This window comes from Arvicanthis niloticus, chromosome 22 (assembly GCF_011762505.2).
Source record: "Arvicanthis niloticus isolate mArvNil1 chromosome 22, mArvNil1.pat.X, whole genome shotgun sequence".
In the NCBI taxonomy this organism is placed as follows: Eukaryota; Metazoa; Chordata; class Mammalia; order Rodentia; family Muridae; genus Arvicanthis; species Arvicanthis niloticus.
In genome coordinates, this window is record NC_133429.1 from 17,548,076 (window position 1) to 17,560,586 (window position 12,511).

Here is a 12,511-nt window from a genome sequence, read left to right on the forward strand (position 1 = left end):
TACTCTGGTCCTAAACCTCTGCGTCCCGAGTACGCATCTTCCCGGCTTGGAAAAAAGGTCTTCGTTCCAGAGTGCCTCCGAGATGCCACGAACACGAGGAATTTAGTGTTCCCGAGTTAAAAAAAAAAAAAAATCCTACAGGCAGCGACGAGAAGGGGTTAAAATAATGTGACTTTTATCATACACATTCTTGATGACTCAAAGATCGCGTTAAATTCACTGTCACAGCTTGCGGAGAAGCTGTCGAGAAGCGTGGGATAATTTTGGAAGCCGGGATTCCGCGTTTCGTGTGCTGCACTCCAAACCTCCGATGGTTCAAGATAGGATCCTCTCTTGGAGGCGGTTAATATGTTTAATTCCAGCACTCAACAGAGAAACAGGAGAATCTCTGTAATTGCAAGGCCAATATGGTCTACAAAGTGAGTTTCCAGGATTATATAGAAACCCCGTTTCAAAATAAAAGGATAAGATGTTCTCACGCCTCTAACTTTGAGACAAGTGCAGGTTCTGACCAATAGGAACAGGCCTTCCTCAATAATACCGAAACACACAGTCTTCTTAGTTTTCAGTCAGTTCTTTAAGATGCTTCAACAAAGTATGCTTGAATTCTGCCCATGTCTTCTCCCCTAGTTTTTTATTAGAGAGTCCTACGTTCAGATTGCAATTCTTTTTATTTAGACCATTGCCTAAGTAGATGGTGAGTGGCTATCTGGATAAACCAAGGAGTTGTACTGAATACGGGTTTTTGTCCAGCTAGAGAGTTCTGGCATTTTCGTTAGTTTTAAACTAGGTACCAAATTTCATCGATGTCAGAATAGCTCTCAGGTTCTCCTTGTTAGCAGTTTTACTTTATACAGGCCTGACTTAAAATGGTGTCTGGGAGTGTGGAGCTCAGAGGTTGAGTACTTGTTTCTAATGCTAAAGATCCTGGGTTAATCCCCAGCGCGCGCGCGCACACACACACACACACACACACACACACACACACACCCAAAAAACAAAAACCCAGAAGCATAGCCTGGTGGTGGTGCACACCTTTACTGAACAACAGGATCTTTAGGTCTGATGGTCTCTGTTCTAAAGACAGAACAAAGATGGGAGAAGCTAAGGGAAGAAAAATGGGAAGCTACTGCTGGTATCAATACTGATGAAACTGTAAGCAAAGGCAATAATTGGGGATTGGGGACAAGAGGCTTGAAGACGAAAATATTTCTGAAGTATAATTAAGAGAATATAATAGTCCTTGACTTTGGAGGGGCGGGAAGATAAGAATGGCACCCTGGTTTCTGGCCCGGGTTCCCGGGTGGAGAGACCAAGGCCGAGATAAGGAATGAAGTAGGCAGAGGAGGCTGTGGAAAGCTCGAAGTCAAAGATAAGCTGCCTCCATCCAAAGTCTGAGATACCTGCAGGGCATGCAGACAAAGATACCCAGTTGTCCTGAGAAATGTTAACTAAAGATAGGAATACTAGCAATATTGGGCCTAAGTGTGGCAGAAGGCTTGAAAGGTCAGGGACCAAAGTGCAAACAAAATCAGGAGGATACTGGTGTTTGCAAGTCTGGGGGTTTGTTTTGGGAGTGGGTGTTGGAGATTCTGTCAAGGAGACTTCAAAGGTATGGTTAGGCAAGAAGGAGCTGTAGAAAACGATTAATGGGAATAAAGAGATGTAATGTTTCATGAAATAAAGTTTAAGTAGGCATATCAGCTACTTACAGAAAGGGTAGATGGCACAGTCTCAAAAGATGCTGTTGGTTTCTGGTCTTAGGAAGCCACTGACGCTTTAACAGAGCAATATTGTTAGGAGATACTAACAAAGGATATTAAGAAGAAATTGGAGTGCACTAACCTGCTTTAAGGTTCAAGAATCTCAAACCCAGGCTGGGCAGTGGTGGCACACACTTTTAATCCCAGCACTTGGGAGGCAGAGGCAGGCAAATTTCTGAATTCAAGGCCAGCCTGGTCTACAGAGTGAGTTCCAGGACAGCCAGGGCTACACAGAGAACCCCTGTCTCGAAAAACAAAAAGAAAAGCAAACAAACAAACAAAAATCTCAAACCCATTCCACTGGGGAATTGTAATCCTCTCTTTAATGTCCTAGAGAGGACTTTTCTTGAAATTAAACATATTTTCCTTGGACCCTATAATATATTCTCTAACTTTTCTGTTTTTTGTGGGGTGTTGTTGCGCCCCACTCGACCAGCAAGGAAGATGAGAGCTGCTTATATACCCTCAGCCCTGGGGGGGGGGGGAAGTGCATGGAGGTATGGGATTGGTCAGAACTGCAGTGTCTCATTAGCATACCCCTCCCGGGAGGGGGTGATTGGTCAGGATCATGGTACCCCATTAGCATACCCTGCTTGATTGTGGTACCTCATTAGCATACCCCGTTTGGGAGGGGTTTGGCGCCAAACTGAGTTGACGCATGCACAGTGCACTAGTAGCCGGTACCAGAGGCCGAGGCCGGCGCCATCTTGACCAGCCGAGTCAGGTCGGTGGCCTACAGGGTGTGTTTCAAAACAGAGTGTTTCAAGACAGCCCTGGCTGTCCTAGTACTCTCTGTAGACTATAAAACCTCAAACTCAAAGATCTGCCTGACTCTGCCTCCTGAGTGTTGGGATTAAAGGCAAGCACCATCACCAACAACTATGTTCCTTATCTTAATTGCATCATAACATCTCAAATTACCTTTTACTTCACAGTGTGTTATTAGCTTCTCAGTGCAACTGCAAAATAATTAGTAGTAGAATTCTTCTAACTCAGGACAATGCCCTCCGATTGTGCCTTAATATCTTCTTATCTTGGTCTTTAACCAAGTTTAACAAAGTTGTTCTGGTTAAAGCACATACTTAGTAATAGAATTCTTCACCTTCCCCATGTTCTCTGTGTAGATAGCCTCCATGCTACTAACTAGACACGAGCTAGAGACATGTAGGAAGAAGAAACTTCAACTGAGAGTATGCATTCATCAGATTAGCCTGTAGGGAAGTATACAGGGACACTTTCTTGATTAACGTGGAAGAGCCCAGCCCACCATAGGTGATGCTACCCTTAATGGTTCTGGCTGGTATAAGAAAGCAGGCTGGGTAAGGTGTGATGGTTTGTGTATGCTTGGCCCAGGGAGTGGAACAATTAGAAGGTGTGGCCCTGTTGGAGTAGGTGTATCACTGTTGGTGTGGATTATAAAAATCTCATCCTAGCAATCCTCCCAAGTGGTGGCGCACGCCTTTAATCCCAGCACTTGGGAGGCAGAGGCAGGCGGATTTCTGAGTTCAAGGCCAGCCTGGTCTACAGAGTGAGTTCCAGGACAGCTAGGGCTATACAGAGAAACCCTGTCTCAAAAAAACAAAAGTCTCATCCTAGCTGCCTGGAAGACAATATTCTGCTAGCAGCCTTCAGATGAAGATGTAGAACTCTCAGCTCCTCCTGCACCATGCCTGCCTGAATGTTGCCATACTCCCACCTTGACCTTGATGATAATGGACTGAACCTCTGTACCTGTAAGCCAGCCCCAATTAAATGTTGTCTTTATAAGAGTTGCCTTGGTCATGGTGTCTGTTCACAGCAGTAAAGACATAAGGCATGAAGAGCAAACCAATAAGCAATGCTCTTCCAGGGCTTCTGCTTCAGTTTTTGCCTCTGGGTTCCTGTCTTTCACATCCTTTGATGATGGACTCTGATGTGTAAGCCAAATAAACATCTTCCTTCCCAGGCTGCTTTGGGTGATGATGTTTTAACTACAGCAGTAGAAAGCAAACTAGCCTTCTATGTGTTGAAACTGGACTTTGGAGAAAGCATTCATAAACCCAACAATTATCGTCATGGCTAAGCTATCGGGAATAGTATTACCCTTACAGGAGTTTAAGGGGTTCCTTAGGTGCTACCAAGGACTCAGTATCAAGAGTTCATGGAAGAAAGCAGGATAAAAGACTCTGCCCAATGCTTTCTAGCCAGTTTCCCTCTCCCGGATACCTGCTTTGTGCCAGTGAGGCTGCCTGACTGGATTTGGCCTATCCTGGAAAAAATGCCTTTCAGTCAAACAGCCATGGTGACCAAGCATCTTATTTCATTTGTTTCCTTTCTGTTGTGAATCCAATGCTGTTTCCTCTGGGCCAATGTATAAAACAGTTACTCCCTTTCTTTTGCCCAGTTAGCTGCTGGGTTCCAGGTTTGTAGACAATGGTTTCTACATCATGGTTGAAAGTTGAAGCCCTTAGGGAGATCTTCCGTTTCCATGTTGCAGCGCACCACCACCCCCAAGTCCTCCCTCCCCTGAAGACAGGATTTCTCTCCGTAGGCCAGCTGGCTGAAATTCAGAGATCTGCCTGCCTCTGCCTTCTGAGTGCTGGAATTAAAGCCATGTACCACCACATCTGGCTTTCTCTCTTTCTTTCTTTCTTTCTTTCTTTCTTTCTTTCTTTCCTTCTTTCTTTCTTTCTTCTTAATTTAATGTGTATCAGTGTTTTGCCTGTAGGTATATGTGTGTACTACACGGATACTGCTACCCCTCAGAGGCACAAGCTGTTGTAGCCATTTCCTGATCTCAGATGAGCCAGTCTGAACACTGGCTGTGAACTGTTTATGGATACAGCTCTGTCAACAGGCAGATTTTGCTCCAGTGTTAATGGATAAGAAAGCTGATCATATATAGAATTCATTTTTAGTTTTTCATGTCTAAGCATAACCCTTCTAGCTTCACCTTTCTGAGTCCTGGAACGACAGGTGTATCCTGCCATGCTTGGCGTGTCCACATTTCTTTGCATACATAGCCAGGTGAACCTATCCCTAACAAAAAGAAAACTCCAGACTGAACTGATGCACAGTGGTAATCCCTTCTGCCTGTGGTTTACTCAGGCAACAGCATGGGTGGCAATTTTATTCAGTGAGAAATAAAAGAAAATCATTTAAACCTTCTGGAAAGTTTTTCTAAGCCTTAAAAAAAAATAATACCCAAAGTATAGTATCTTGCTCCTATTCTGAGTATCATAGACGGCTCTTTCTCATTTCTTCATCGCTGTTATTTTAATAAGGTTCCAGGCACTTGTTAAGGTCTCTATCCAGAAACCCAACCTTATAGCTGAGTGACTATGGAGGATCAAGATAAAGGTCCTGAGTGGAATCAACTGGGCTGAGAGTTCCAAATGGAGCTCTGGTACACAGCTATTCTGTGTCCGAACCCATAGATCTCTCCAAACTTGGAGCTGATGAGGCAGAGGGTTGGTACTGTCTCTGTCTCTCTCCATCTCTGTGTGTGTAATGTTGAGAATTCAACCCACGCCTTCCCTGTGAGTGCCAAAGAGTGCTCTGTCACTGAGCCACACTCCCCGGTGCACACAGGCACAAAGGCCCATTTTTAACGATGTGTAGCCTGTGTGGGGGTCTGTGCACGTGAGCTACCCTTGAACAGTACCGCCCTCCTGGATGCTAGAACTACTGACATGAACAATCACAACTGGTTTTCTGATGCCTTTTGAAAAGTATCCTTGGTAGCAGCATCTGGCCATAATTGCCTGCTGGGATAGCCAACTTCCTCCTGATGCACCAATTAACATTTGCCTCTCGTGTTCGGATTGCACACTAGCACAGATTTCTCTTCTCTCCCCTCTCCTCCCCTCCCCTCTTCTCTTCTCTTCCTCCGCCCTCTACCTCTCCCCATCTCTTTCTGTCTTTCTTAAGAAAAGGTCTCACTACATTCCTGTTGGGCCTAGAACCAGGTATTTAGACCAAAGTGGCCTCAAGCACACAGAGATTCACCTGCCTCTGCTTCTTGAGTGCTGGAATTAAACTCATGGACCACCATACCCTGCCCTAAAAATTCCTCTTTAATAAAGGACTTTTCTTTTTTTATTTTCTTAAAATTGCATTTGTATGAGTGTTTGCACACATGTGTTTATAAGTGCGCTTGTGCCAGGGAGCGTTCACGAGCCCCAGAGACCACCAAGGAGCAGTCTCTGATGTAATAGCATTAGGGTCTCTTTATTACAAGCTCGGGCTTGGGCTCTCCTCCAACTCAACCCTGACAAAGCAGGACAGGAGGAGAGGGGGGAGCAGCCTCGAACCCTCAGCCAGACAACTTCTTATAGGAAAATAGAAGCAAGTGAGGGGGTGTCTAGTCTGGCAAGCTTCTAATAGAATGACTATAAGCCAACAAGTGGGTGCTCTGAAGCATGACCATAGACAACCACAAATGGGCTGAAAGTACATCTGAAACAATCAGATTAATCTTTGATTAACTGTTGCTAAGGAAGTAGCTAGGGAGTAACTATGGCCAAGGACGAGCCATGGGGTCCTTCCTAGTACGTGGGTGTAGCTTGGGTTCTGCTGTAGGTCAAGTTCTCAGGCTCTTTTTTTTTCTTTCTTCTTTTTTTTTTTTAAGATGGAGGCTGGCCCCAAGATGGAGTAGGTTTGGCCTCTTAGTGCCATGTGTGCCTGGTAACCTCAGAGGCCAGAAGAGTGTATTAGATCCCCTGGAACTAGGTTACAGATCGTCATGAGCTACTATGTGGATACTGGGAATTGAACCCTAGTCCTCTGAAAGAGGAACAAGTGCTCTTAAGTGAATTATTTCTCCAGCCCCAACAGTCTTGAGTGAGGCTCAGAAATGTCTTTATTTTTTACTGAGGATATTAATAACTCTTTCTTGTCTATTCTTGTGAAAATTGGGTATATCCTATCTCTGACTCACTCTGTCAAATCTTTCTCTGAACTCTTAGAGATCTGCCTACCTCTGCCTCACAGATGCTCATATTAAAGATGTTAGCCACCACCCCTGTCTGGCTGGACATCCTATAGAGCGCAAGGCAGCTCCTTATTGTGAAGAAAGACTTAATCCAAAGTGTCAGCAGTGTTGAAACTGCGAACGACTGTAGCTTTGTCTGCCTGCATGGCTTTTACCTCTGTGGTGTCAGCATCACATCTGGGGCCCCACCATGAAATGAAGATGGAGATAAAAGAACAGTGGTGTCCACTCCAGAACTGTTTGTACATCATTGAAAACAACACATCTAAACTTTAAAACCATTGGGCACTTTGAATTATCACCTACAGCCATAATAACTCATTTTCAAATTTCAAATTTTCCTTTCTTAGGTCTCATGCGTGGTGGAAGCTATTAGCACCACACCCTTTTTCTCTGGGTCCAGGTATTCCTTCGATCAGGTAATACCATTGCTCCATTTCAACAAAGTATGGTTTTTTTTTTTTTTTTTTTTTTTTTTTTTTTTTTTTTTTAAAAGCTTCATTTTAATGCTTCTTATAATACAATTATTCTATATATTATTTTTTATTTTATGTGCATTGATGTTTCACTTGCATGTATGTTTATATGAGGGTATCAGGTGCCCTGAAACTAAAGTCACCGACAGTTGTAAGTTGTCATGTGGGAGCTGGGAACTGAACCTGGGTCCTCTGGAAGAGCAGCCAGTGCTTGTAACTGTTGAGCCATCTCTTCAACCGCAACAAAGTATAATTTGTGTGTGTGTGTGTGTGTGTGTGTGTGTGTGAGTGCTAGTGCAAATGTTATACTTAAGCAGCTTTGAATGTATATGCACACACCTAGTGGGGGGTAGAAGTGTCAACCCTCAAACACTATCCACCTTTTAAAAATATTATTTATTTTATGTGTATGGGTGTTTTACCTGAATGTGTGTCTATGTGCTACATGTATGCCTAGTTCTCACGGAGGCTGAAGTTAAGATGATTGTGAGCCACTGTGTGGGTGCTAGGAACTGAACCTATGTCCTTTGGAAGGGCAGCCAGTGCTCTTAATCACTGGACCATCTCTCCAGCCCCAGCTGACTTTTTGAGACAGGGACAACAGGTTAGGCTGGTTGGCTACTTAACCCCAACGTGGCCCAACCCCCCTAGTTCTGGGATTATTGGAGCATGCCACCATGCATGCATAGTCTCTGAGGTTTGAGCTCAGCTCTTCATGCTTGCATTACACGCACTTTATCAATTTGGTGATGTCTCCATGGCAAGCACTTTATCAATCTGGTGACATGCCCCCCCCCCCCCCACCACCACCACCATCCCTTCCTTTTAAAAATATTTGTTTCACCTTTAACCAGCATCTTCCTCCACATCATAATCACAAATTTCCTTTTTTTCAATTAAAACCTAAAATAAGACAATGGAAAAAGGAAACCCAGAAAGCCCAGTTCTTGTCCCCCAAGGTGACAGATGAGTAACATATTTGGAGTGGCTCTTCAGTTTTTGGCCTTACTTTGCATTTGTGAGGGCTTATTACACAATGCTGGATGCCAGTGTTTCTCCCATCCTCACTTCCCCCAAAAACCACACCAAAGAGTCACCACTATACATGCCACCATGACTCTACTCAAAGGTTAACTTAAGCCTATTCATTTTATTAACTATTCACTGCCCTCGTCATTGTTTTGTAACAAGCCAACCCTGTGCTTGCCTTAACAAGTCTGCTGTTGATGTTAACTCTGCTTTCTGCATGGCTTACTTCATCCCTCAACCCTTCCAACATATCTGTATTAACCAGTCCTGAATCACCAACTTTATAGATAAAAGAGGTTTCGTTAGTTATGTTTTTGGAGCTCCGAGGGCATGCTTCTGGTATCAGTTTTGTTCCCTGCTGTGTCACACTCGGTTCCAAAGCAATGTTGGTTATAAGTGAGTGACATCTCAGCCGAGGAGCAGAAAGAGGCAAGAGAAGGCATCCCCGCTCACTTTACAGTAACCCTAGTGTAAGAACGCAAGGGATTTCATGAGAAGTACGGGAAACCCATAAGAACCATTTCAGGCATCCAGTGACAGGCTTAGCAAGACTTCTATCATTTAAAAACCAATATACAGGGGCTGGAGAGGTAACTCTATGGTTAAGGGAACTTGCTGTTGTTACACAGGACCCAAGTTTGGTTTCCAGCACCTATGTTGGGCAGATCATAACCACCTGAAACTCCAATTCGTGAAGATCATTGTATTTTGTTCAGATTAACCTTCCCCAATAACCATTCATTGTCTTTATTAGATTCATTATATTTATTCATTATATTTATTAGCATCAAATTTTCCAGTATAATTCCAGTCCCCTGAGAAAGCAGAGGGCTTACCTTGCCCTTGTGGATCATCAGCTGAGGCCAAAAGGAGCAGAGATTAGATGTTTGGAAGTCCCTGGGAGTCTGTGTAGTGAATAAGATATACAAGGACCAGCTGCAGGGAGGCAGATCAACTTTACTTGGGGTGATTCAAGGCATATATAATTTCGGGGGACAAGGAGAGGTAGAAACATCCAGGATAGGCAACAGTCATTATCTGAAGGCTTAGGGTCCAAAAAATGCTTCATTACCATGGGGAAGCATTTCAGGACTCTCAGATGCTAGTTGAACAGGTTCTTACTGGGAGAAAGGAATTCGAATCTGTAATCTAACTAATGCTGTATGACATTCTTCAGGTAGAGGTGTGTGTGTGTGTGTGTGTGTGTGTGTGTGTGTGTGTGTGTGTTGGGGTTTGAATTCTCCAGACAAGGTCAGAAAAGGAGAAGCCCTGACCATAAGGAGTCGTCCATATTGCGCCAAGCCCCAGAAGGCTATCCGGTTCCGGTTAATTAACCTTAATTAGCAGAGTCTTCCCGCAGAGACAGGACCAGTAGATCTTCCAGATCATTCCTATGGTTCCAGAGGCATGTCTTGCAATTTCCTCCAGAGTGATTGTTACACAGAAAACACGGGTTCCTGATGGTGGAGATTTTCATCTGTCTACTGCTCTACTGCAAACAAACAACAGACGCTCCATCAACGAACACTGGCTGATGGCTGGTTACAAAGGACGGCAGATATCTCAGAAGCTCTGTTTCTAAGAATCTCTTCTTGGGTTGTTAAATGCTTTGGGGTCAGTTATAAATGAATTGTTTATTCGAGCTGGCCCATATAAAAGACATAAAAACCTGGTATTGTATTTACAAGCTATAAGACTAGATTGGGCAGGTTCTGAGCTATCTAACCTATATCCCACCCATATGCCCCGTTACTTGTCTCAATATCACCCAGGCTGTTTCTGCTCCATCAGTTTGTCCTCACAGTAAGCTTCTCTCAGCCATGAGCTCCTGGTCCATCCTGTCTAATGGAGACCCCTGCTCTCTCAGTCTTTTCTCCTTCTCCTCTTCTTCTTCCTCCTCCTCCTCTTCCTCCTCCTTCTCTGTGGCTTCTCTTGAGACTCCTCACTTCCTCTCTCCTGCCCAATGACAGGCTGTAGCCTTTTATTAAACAACAGCCTTAAATTGGGGAGCAAGGTTTGCACAGCAAAGATCGGTGTATGTGAGGATGTGCTCATATGGATGGCAACCAGATTTTGGAGTTCAGAATTTAGCATGTGTATACATACCAACAGACCAACCCCCAGCAGTCAGTGTTTCTAAAAGTGCTCTTAGTTAAGCCGAAAGAACAGTAGCGAAATGTGGATGCTAGGCCGCCGCCGCCGCCGCCGCCGCCGCCGCCGGTAGTAATGCCAATGTTATGCTGATGATGATACTGAAGATGGTAATGATGACATTATGCTGCTGCTGCTGCTGCTGCTGCTGCTGCTGCTGCTGCTGCTGCTGCTGATACTGACGATGTTAGGATCACTTTTATCATACTAGGTAACCATCTAGATTTTTACATGCATTATTGCATTTAATTCCATTAAATTATATGATTTATTAGATAAAAATCACTGTATCCATTTTTATAAACGGTAACTGGGCTCAGAGAGATTACATAACTTGCCCCCAAATCCCAGGGTGATCTCTGGAAAATCAAGTTTTCAATTTGCTAACATCAAAAGTTGTCCTCCGCTATTAGGATGTCTACTCTCAGAGGTCAGACTTCTGAACTGGGAACCAGACATTCACTTATAAGACAAGCTTTAGGGATGAAAGGTGTTACCGTCAAAATTAGAGAGGACCTAAGAGGAATGGTTCACACCCGTGATCTCAGCACCCATGAGGCTGGGGCAGAATGACTGTTCTGAGTTCGAGGCCAACCTGAGATACAAAGTGAGCTCCTTCTCAAAAAAAATTATTATTATTTTTTTTTTTTGCAAGCAATCCCATTCTTTCACTCCCAACTTCTAAGACCGTGCTGTCCAACATAGTAACTATGAGCTCATAAATAGGTAAAAGTGAAATTTCAGTTTTCCAGCCTCACTAGCCACATTTCAGTTGCTTTGAGTCATGTTGGCTAGTGACCCTGTTTTTCAAACAGGGAAGGTTTAAAACCTTTCCACTAACACAGAAAGTTCCGGACAGTACAGTGTTGTTCTAGGAGATAAGGTGTGTGTGTGTGTGTGTGTGTGTGTGTGTGTGTGTGAATGTATTTGATTTTTAAGACAAGGTCTCACTACAGTCTGGTTGACCTGGAACTTGTTCTGTACACCAGGCTGGCCTCAAACTTGAAGGGGTCTGGCTGCCTCAGTTTCTCAGAATGCTGGGTTAAAGTCATGCACCACCACCTCAAGCCTGTTGTGTGTTTTTTTGTTTGTTTGTTTGGAGCATATTTATATAAGAGTAAAGCCTGCCATCCAGTAACCAGGAACTAAAGAATCATGCTTAAAATTGTCTCACATGTTCTAGCTATAATAAAAAAGACCCAGGTGCCAATACTGAGGAAATATTGTTAGCTGGACACGATGGCTCACTCTTGTAATCCCAGACTCAGAAAGCTGAGACAGGCGGGAGCTCTGAGCTGGAAGTCAGTGAGGTTACTAGATAGGGGTATCCTAGGTTACTAGATAGGGGTATCCTTGGCTAGAGAGTGAGACTGTCTCACCCACCACTCTCCCAAAATTGGCAAAACTGGAGCCCTCATATTTCCTAATAGAAACTGCCTTCTATTAAATTAAATAAAACATTCCCAGGAGAAAATATTGCCACTTTGAAAAGTGTGCCTCACCTCTTGTGCCCTGGCGGCTTCCGTAGGCAACATGGCGGCTTCCCGCTTGCCTCCCGCGGCCCTGACGCTGAAGCAGTTCATGAGAAGGCAACAAGTTCTCCTCCTCTACAGAAAGATTTTGCGAGCGATTAGGCAAGTTCCAAGGGGTGCTGACTGAAAATACCTTCAGGACTGGGCCAGGGAAGAATTTAAAAGAAATAAAAGTGCCACAGAAGAGGATGCAATCCGGATGATGATTACCCAAGGCAACATGCAGCTAAAGGAACTAGAAAGGACACTTGCTTTAGCCAAATCTTAACGGGAAGAGTCTCAGACCTCCGTGTGTTTGCACAGGCTCAGAGCCACTGTCACAAAGCACCCATGAAAAGACGATAATCACTCTAACCAAGATTGTAAATCAAGGCGTTTTACTATTTCCACTACAGTCAGTGACTGATTAAAACGTGAACTAATGTCAAAAAAAAAAAAGTGTGCCTCAGCTTCTCAAGGCAATAAACACAGACTTGCCAGATGAGCTGATTTCTCTCCCAGGTAAACACCCACGGAATTTAAATGTCATTTGAAAGTATGTTCATGTGAAGTCTTGTACACAAATGCTTGTACCAGCATTGTCCAACA

The 12,511-nt window shown here is 44.0% G+C and overlaps 1 pseudogene; it reads left to right on the forward strand.

Annotated features, from left to right (window-relative positions):
- Positions 1 to 11,895: 11,895 nt before the first annotated feature.
- LOC143435691 (LYR motif-containing protein 2 pseudogene) lies at positions 11,896 to 12,191 on the forward strand (annotated as a pseudogene).
- The last annotated feature ends 320 nt before the right edge of the window (positions 12,192 to 12,511 follow it).